This window comes from Myotis davidii, unplaced genomic scaffold (genome assembly GCF_000327345.1).
Source record: "Myotis davidii unplaced genomic scaffold, ASM32734v1 scaffold209, whole genome shotgun sequence".
Classification (NCBI taxonomy): domain Eukaryota; kingdom Metazoa; phylum Chordata; class Mammalia; order Chiroptera; family Vespertilionidae; genus Myotis; species Myotis davidii.
The window spans coordinates 1561379-1570401 of record NW_006300047.1 but is presented as its reverse complement, the minus strand read 5'-3'; the positions used below and the strand labels follow the sequence as shown (position 1 = coordinate 1570401).

Genomic DNA, 9023 nt, shown 5'->3' with positions numbered 1-9023 from the left:
AACAGGGTAGAATTCTGTTTTCTTTTCATTAATCAGAAAATGGAGATTTAGAAAGTTTAGAAACTTGACCCGACTGAAAAGAAGAAATGGTGGACCTTGAAAATGACTTCAGGTTTCCTCACTGTGCAGAATATAGTCAAACACTGATGCAGTTAAGTATTTTACCCTTTGTTCTCACTGCGTGATCTACAATAATAATTGGCTTCGTGTTGATATTTACTGCTGTGTTGCTGACAATTACCTGAAAGAGAACTTTGGGTGCTACACTGGGCTGGAAAAAGTTTAGCTAAATCAGAAAGCAGGTCTAATTAAGCAAGTTTATTCTATATATATAAAAGGCTAAGTTGACTCATGCATGCGCAATACACATAAAGCTCTCGCTGCTGCCAATCACATGTGTGTCTTTAGATCTGTCATTGTCGATCGTGAATTTGGTTGACACTTCTATTATAAAGAAAGGATGAAGAGAATATTAAAATATTTCTTCTAACTATTTTCCTTTCAGTGTGCATAAATTCATGCACTGGGCCACTAGTATTAAATAAAAATAAATAAATATTCACATAGGCACTTACACAAAGGATCATTAATTGAATGTTAAACCCAGTTAAAGCTTTATTACAACAAAAAATTATGTGATGGTACAAGTCAGGGGCCTGTATAAATGATTTTCCATTCCAGCTGTATTAGGGGATGCATAGGAATTTAATTTGGTATTGCTAAGAATACTACTATTTGGTTAATCTCCTAATAAGCTGATCAGAATCCTCAAATGGCTTTCTTTGATTTTGTACAATACCAACAGATATTGCTCAAATATAACTGGATGGTATGTGGAGTGGGTAGGAAATAGAGTGACATTCAGCAACTCCATAACCATTCTTCTCTCTAAACAGAAATTGACATTAAGCTTACTGTTAATAACAAGAATAGACAGAGCACAGTAAAGAATTATAAAAATGCCATGGTCATAATAATATAATATTTGATTACAGAAATTAACACAAATATATAATGTGGTAAGATAAACACAATTCTTCAGTGTGCACTGCAGAATGATGCAAAGAAATATTAGCATGAAAAAGTAAAAATAGCATTCTACGTGCACAACTGGGAGACAGTTAAGAATTCTATAATTCAAGACTTATTACAACTAATTTATTAATTTTAACGATTAGTTTAAAAAATCACCATCAGCCTACCCAGTACGGCTGTGTATAGAGCACTGGCCTGTAGACCAAAGGGTGCCAGATTCGATTCTGGTCAAGGGCATATAACTTGGTTGCAGCCTCCTCCCCAGCCTAGGTTCTGGTGAGGGCTCATGCAGGAGGCAACCAATTGATGTGTTTCTCTCACATCGATGTTTCTCTCTGTCTTTCCCTCTCTCTTCTGCTCTCCCTAAAAATCAATGGAAAAATATCCTCAGGTGAGGATTAACAAAAAAAAAATAAAACAAAAATAAAAATTACAACCATCAACAACACCAGCAACCATGAACAATTATTAAAGGCCTGGCTGGTGTAGCTCAGTGGTTGAGCATCGACCTATGAACCAGGAGATCACAGTTCGATACCCGGTCAGGGCACATGCCTGGATCACGTACTCAATCCCCAGTGCAGGGTGTGCAGGAAGCAGCCAATCAATGATTCTCTCTCATCATTGATATTTCTCTCTCTCTCTCTCCCTCTCTGAAATCAATCAAAATATATTTTAAAAAAACAAAAAATAACTTTTAAAGGAAGAAATAAAAAATCATCTGATAACTTATTTTATTCAGCAAAAAGGAGGCAACCAATCTGGAAACCTCATCTATTCAAGCAAACAGACTCTGCTGAATTTCCTGGCATGATGTTACAGGGTCCCAGTGACTTGTAATGAGAAGATCCCAGAATGCAGGATGGGGGACATGTTTTAGCAACATACTATAGTCATTGCTGTAGGACAAGCTGACCTAGGGCTGCTGAACTTTATATAGTGTTTTGAGAAACTACTGCCTCAGAGCCTTTATAACTAGTATTAATACAAGCCAAAAAAGTGGAATCTGTGCTCCCTTTGGCCGCACATATACTTTAAAAAAAAGTGGAATCTAGTTTCACAAAACAGAAGTCTATTAATTTCTTTAAGCAGCTACAACTAGGTAAGTCATTATACAAAAAAACACAACACACACAACAGTCTATCCAGTGATGAGACAGACTCAAGGATGACATTTGCAAGCACATTAACCAAAAAAATCTCAAGACTACCGAATACTCAGAAGAGAGTTTAATTAAAGGAACACATTCATTCATATGTGTTTCATATAAAATAGAGGGCTTGAAGATTCTTAAATAGAATATGAAAAGGCTACCTTTCAGATATTTCTGTGCCTTAGCACTTTCTTCTGTTTTTGAGACATTGGGAATGACTTACCAAGTGAAAATTTAACAGATAAAGATGAGGGGCAAGCACTTCAAGATGAGTATTAACCTCAAAGTCCTCATCTATAATGAGAGGAGTGGACTAGATTTTTCTAAAGTTCCTTCCATGCCCTTTCAATCTTTCTATAAAACTAAGAAAACAAGCAGCATAAGACAACATTGCAACTCCACATAAACCAAAATGACATTTTGTATTCTATTCAAGGGAATTCTTCTAATTTTAATCAAGTTAAGTCCACCTCTGGGCAACTGGCTTGGTTATATATCGTTGCAAGTCTTTTACTCCCTGCTAGGCATCTGTGTCCTATTTCCTATTTCCAAGAAAAGAAACGCAGGGACCTTCATGAGGCAAGCTCATTATCCATTTGACAGAGCACAGAGTTTTAGAACCTTCAAGAGACATGCTGAATACAAAGGGCTTACATAAAATAATAGAACATTTTAATAAAAATTAATATTTTTTCTTGAACATTAACTTACCAGACACTGAATAACTACACAAATTAATAAGCATAATGCAAATAAATCTATTTTTCTTGTTTTCTGAAGCGAAATATTTCCTGTTAGGCACACCAAACAAGTCAGTATAGGACTAATGACATGGCAATTGGCTGCTAAAATATTCACTGCAAGTATTAGTGGAGAGAAATGGTGCGTGATTATAGATATCAGTCACTAGCGAACACTGTAGTTCGTTATTAATAATTATGTATAACAGAATATTGTAAAAATTAAGTTACGACACTTTTGTTAAAACATTTCTTACATACCATTATATTGGCTGGACCACAAACATATTCGTTGTGGGCCGCATGCAAAACATGAGTTTGCCCTAGCTGGTTTGGTTCAGTGGGTAGAGCATCAGCCTGCGGACTGAAGGGTCCTGGGTTTGATTCCGGTCAAGGGCACATGCCCAGGTTGCGGGCTCAATCCCCAGTGTCGAGCTTGTAGGAGGCAGCCAATCAATGATTCTCTCTCATCACTGATGTTTCTATCTTTCTCTCCCTCTCTTTTCCTCTCTGAAATCAATAAAAATACATTTTTTTTAAAAAGAAGGAACTATGAGAAAGTTCCTCTGAGAAAGTATTCATATATCTAGAGGAAAATTTGAAGTTGAAGATGGGGTAGGAGAGTATGTTTTTGCTATTTACTAGCTACCAAGAAGTAAAATTATGTGCCACACAACATTTTATGTTAAAGTCATGTAAGTGTAATGGAGTATGACAGATAATCCACAAATGGTAATTTGTTGATGTTTGTTATAAATCCCCATTGATTAAGGTCCAAGAGGTTTGGAGGGAGGGAAAAAATAAAATCTAAAAAGTAAAAGTCTTACTAATCCCATCTTTCTTACCCAATTTACCATCATTAACAAACTTTAAGACAACTACATTGAACAAAGTCCAGAATCCCATCAAATGTCTTCAAAATCCTTTAAGTCAAATTTTAGACATTACTTAACACCCATAGCAATGGTCAGGCAGTACTCCAAAAACAAGCGCCAATATTTTTCTGCAGCAAAATGAATAAACTGGCACCTTAAGTGAAATAAAGACTATAGGCAGCCTCTTATTATTTTAGGCCAGATGAATGTATTTGGGGACAAAATTTATGAAGTCTTTAGGTTTCCGGAGCTCTTTGGATTTCAGAATTATGGATACAAAACTATGTACTTATAGTAATTTGCTTCCCAGTTGAAAAGTTGGGAAGATACCCTCTTGATTATGCTATCCTGTCAAGTAACAGGATAAAGACTTTTATGTATTTTTATACCACAAAACACTTTTAGAATATTTGAAATGTATAGCCACACAATGGAGTAACTGGTACTATTAAAAACAATACTTTAGAACATATGTAATGACATGAAAAGTAAGAAAAACCAGTTTAGTCCATCTGTGTGGCTCAGTGGTTGAGCGTGAACCAGAAGGTCACGGTTCGATTCCCAGTCAGGGCACATGCTCAGGTTTCAGGTTCAATTACCAGTAGGGGACGTAAAGGAGGGAGCCAATCAATGATTCTCTCTCATCATTGATGTTTCTATAGCTCTCCCCCTCTCCCTTCCTCTCTGAAATCAATAAAAAAATATATTGAAAAAGAAAAAGTTTAGGAAAGAATATTACTACAGGGTAATTTTTTTTTTAAAGGAGAGGGTGTATTTATAATAATAAAAGGGTAATATGCTATTAGACCAGACGTCATTCCAGACGAAGCCAGGGCTGGAGGGAAGGCAGCTGGGTCCTGGGTACTGGAGGGGAGCTGGTGCTGGCAGCCGGGGGAAGGAACACCTACTCTTGCATGAATTTTCGTGCATCAGGCTGTGTGTGTGTGTGTGTGTGTGTGTGTGTGTATACAGAATATAAATCAAAACACTTAATGATTACATATGGCTGATAAAATAATGCAGATCCTTTTTTATTTCTGCTTACATGTGTTTTCTTAATCTATCTAGTATTTTAAATGAAAAAAAATCACTTCAAAATTGATAAACTTAGTTGGAATTAGAAACATTACTTAAAATGTCTTACCTCCGATGATACAGATATATTACAGGAAAATAAAAGAAATGCTTCTGTTTTCTGCATTTCCCCTGGTTCCACCAACAGTTAATTGCCACAAACAACACCTGCAGAGTCAAAAAAGGTTTCAAATGACTATGAATAACAACTGAAAAACTATGAACACTTAAAAGATAAACTTGTAGATATGAACTATTCCTCTCTGAAACAGAAAATGTAAAAAAAATTGTTTCAAGATGTCAAAGAAGGTCATCACTGACTGCTACAATAAGAAAAAAGACTCTTATCTATAGTGTCTAGCTAGGACTAAATAATTTGGAGTCTGGCCCAAGAGGAAAATGATTTCCTTTGAATTCTAAAGTGAATGAGCATCAGAGCTTTTCCTAAGCATGATTAACATGAAAACTTGGTAAAAAGATATGTCTTTTGATAGTCAAACTGAGTATCTGAGAATGAAAAAATATACAAATCAAACATCACAAATTTCAAAAGACCATTTTAAATGATTACATTAAAAACTAATAAAAATAACAGATGATTAAGGCTATTTTCTAAAATATAGTACTGAATAGCAAAAATATGGATTAAGTACATACTTATAGATGGATGTACTTAAGAAGTGTCCCTATGTCTGAAATTTACTTTGAAATGTACCAAAAAAAGATGGATTAATAATTAAATTGGAGCAAAATTTTTCAAGTTTGGCAGAATTGAAATTTTGGAATTAAACTGTTGTGAGGCTTTTTTTCCTTACTGCTATGTGTGTTTTTGTTGTGGGGGCTGTCCTACAACAAAAGTAAACATAGGATGGTGTAGAGTGTTTAGCAGTATCCCTAGTCTTTTACCCACTCAATGCCACTAGCGCTCCCCTCTCAAGTACCAAAAAAACCTCTCTGTACATCGCCAAAGGTCCCCTGGGGGGGAGGGGGGGGACAAACTGCCACTAGTTGAGAACCACTGATTAGAGGGATAAGATGAGTAAATACATAATAAAATGTTAACAGTAGAATTTAAGTGGTAGGTATACAGAAAATTCCTTCACCTCTGCTATATGTTTAAAAACTTATTACAGTAAAAAAAATATGAAGACTATAAAAAGTCACTTTTAGATGCCTTATACTTACTAGATAGCAATGTTGCTCAAACTTAGTGGAAGCTCTTTATAGCTCCTTTTGGAGTCTATGTATGAGAAAGAAAAGCAAAAATATCTTTACTTAAGGTTGACATCTCAATTTTTTTACCCAAATATAAGGCAGAATCTACCATGGTCCCTCATTTTATTAAGCAATGTGGCTCAAAAGATTTTTGCCTGTTTCTGAAAATAAGCTTGCTCCTTTCCTCTACTGAGAACTTGGAAAGAAGCTAGGAAAATTTTGGGGGGGAAAAAGCAGTGCCGGTCAGTTGTTTATGGCACTATGACCTCAATCATTTGTCCTGTGATGTTTAACAAACTGTTGTGCCCTCTAAGTCTGAGATCTCGCCTCAGAAGAACAGGAACACCAGCATCAGCTTATAGAACTGTTGTGAGGAACAGCATAGGGCAGCGATAGCGAACCTTTTGAGCGCGGCGTGTCAGCATTTTGAAAAACCCTAACTTAACTCTGGTGCCGTGTCACATATAGAAATTTTTTGATATTTGCAACCATAGTAAAACAAAGACTTATATTTCTGATATTTATTTTATATATTTAAATGCCATTTAACAAAGAAAAATCAACCCAAAAAATGAGTTCGCGTGTCACCTTTGACACGCGTATCATAGGTTCACTATCACTGGCATACGGCCAGGCACTCCCAAATACTATTCCTATGTAACCACTCTAAAGGGCATATTGCTTAAGTTGACAATAAGATAATAAGTGATTGATATCCTGATATATAATATATTCTCTACTTATTCTCTAAATTCAGAAAATTTGGGGAATGATTGGCAAAAATGGTGATTTCCTTTATGCTAATATACTACTTGCCTCCAGTGCTCCATTACACTTCCTATTTCCTCCCTGGAAGTATCTGCTAGTGTGGTTACTATTTGCCATTTGAAAGGGGGAGAGGGTGTAAAGGAAAGACAGGAATAGATCAAATCCATTGACCCACAGTTGGAACACAAAATCATACCCCACCCCAAAGAATCAGTGTTAAGGGAATGAAGCGTTATATTTAAACAGTAATTGGTACTACATTAGGGGATATATAATGCTTTAAAATGCTTTACTAAGCTGAGTAGGAAGCCTAGTCACCATTTAAAACATTGTTTCTAAGAAAAACCAACTGAGAGATCCAAATGAACTTCTGAAACTCAGCTGCCTGCTTAAGTAACATCAAATCAGTAGGTCCCAGCAGCAGTCTCTTAGAAGTCTGTGGATGCTTTTTAGTGACTTGCAATAACTGGGGAAAGGAGGGAGGGGGCAGTGGGGACAGGGAGGCTACAAGGCATGTGGTAGGTGGTGGGCAGGGACTGTGGTAGATATCCTGCAATGCTCAAAATTGCTCTGCAAAGGAAGATTCATCCCAGAGCAGTTTTAAATGCCCTGCCCAACACTGATGTTGAGGAAAACCCATTTGTTATTATTAGAGCCCAAAACCTAATTCCATTTTATATGTGAAACCAAAACATGGTTTTTGTATACACTGAAGTTCTCAGGAGGGCAACTTATGTGTCAACTGAGGGCAAAAAGTACTTTGTTTGGTTTAAAACTTCACCAAGACCTATTCATTGTTTAGAAAAATCAAATCACCGAGTGCAATGCCCCCATGGTATCTAAGTCCAACACATACCTTTATCAATCTACATTTGTAACTGTTCCATCCACAGTAACTCTACATAAAGGTACAAGGACCTATTCTGCCCAAGCATTTACAAACTGAAATACATATGATTTAATTATACATTACTTTGCTCCCTTCTACCTTTAAGTTATAAATAGTGCATTAGATGAACTATTTTGAAATTCTATGTGTAGGAAGGTTGCCTTATCTATGAATTCATTTTCAAGGCATAAAAAGGAATAAATATAAAATACTTGTTTTATAAAAAGCAATCAGGATCCACCTGGTTGAAAACCACTGTCACAGATAACTCAAATATTTGCCTATATATCACTCTTACCTATCATAAAGGTCGCATTCTTTTATTAAATAGTTGTTAAATACAGTTCTGGTCCAAGTATGGGTATTTAAAAGGTCAGTCAGCTACACTGTAGTCATGATGCATAAATTTCTCCTAAATAAAATACCTAATTAGCAAATATCAAAGAGATAATCAACTAGGACTTTCAGTTCCCCACCTACTTCAGCATGAATAGCATGGCACCCGGGAATGAGCACTGGCTTAGTCACAGGATGCAGAATCTGTTCCCCATCCTGCTGCTAACTGATTAGGATCATCACAATCAGAAATCTTTTGTTTCTTTATAGAAGGCTTTAGAATTTTAAAAGTACTCCTGGTAGCCCTAACCAGTTTGGCTCACTGGATAGAGCGTCGGCCCTGAAGGGTCCCAGGTTCAATTCCGGTCAAAGGCATGTACCTCCGTTGCGGGCACATCCCCAAAAGGGGTTGTGCAGGAGGCAGCTGTTCGATGTTTCTCGCTCATTGATGTTTCTAACTCTCTGTCCCTCTCCTTTCATCTCTGTAAAAAATTAATAAAATATATTAAAAAAAAGTGCTCCTGGTATTCACCTTGGCAAAATCAGCCAGCTGGTAAGATGTCTCTATAGGGACAATCTGCTCTGCAGCAGAACTGACAGTCATTTGATTCTTAGGCCGAATGTCAGCATTACCTGGTCTGAAAGCTGACTCGCTGCTTGCTCAACTTCTGCCCTGGCAGCGATGGACTGTCCACACCATGGGGCGTAGAAGAACAGAAGCACCACCTCTGAGTGCTGGCGAACAACCTCTGCGTAGTCCAGCTGACCTTGGAAGAGGTCAAGAACCGGAGACCTCGAGGAGAAAAAGCTGACAGGCGGCTTTGCTGGTATTATCACATCTTTTGCTCGACTAAAAAAGAGTAAACACAAATAAAATCACTAAGTTTATTTTCTTCCAACAACAGCTTCATGAGGGAGAATGAAACTTAAATATTCT

General features: G+C 36.8%; 1 protein-coding gene across 1 annotated transcript in view; it reads right to left on the bottom strand.

Annotated features, from left to right (window-relative positions):
- TXNDC11 (thioredoxin domain containing 11) overlaps positions 1-8801 on the bottom strand; it is a 63798-nt gene extending 54997 nt beyond the window's left edge. Inside the window, 1 exon segment of the mRNA XM_015572130.1 lies at positions 8720-8801. The gene's annotated coding sequence lies outside the window, so the exon portion shown is untranslated.
- Between the last annotated feature and the right edge of the window lie 222 nt (positions 8802-9023).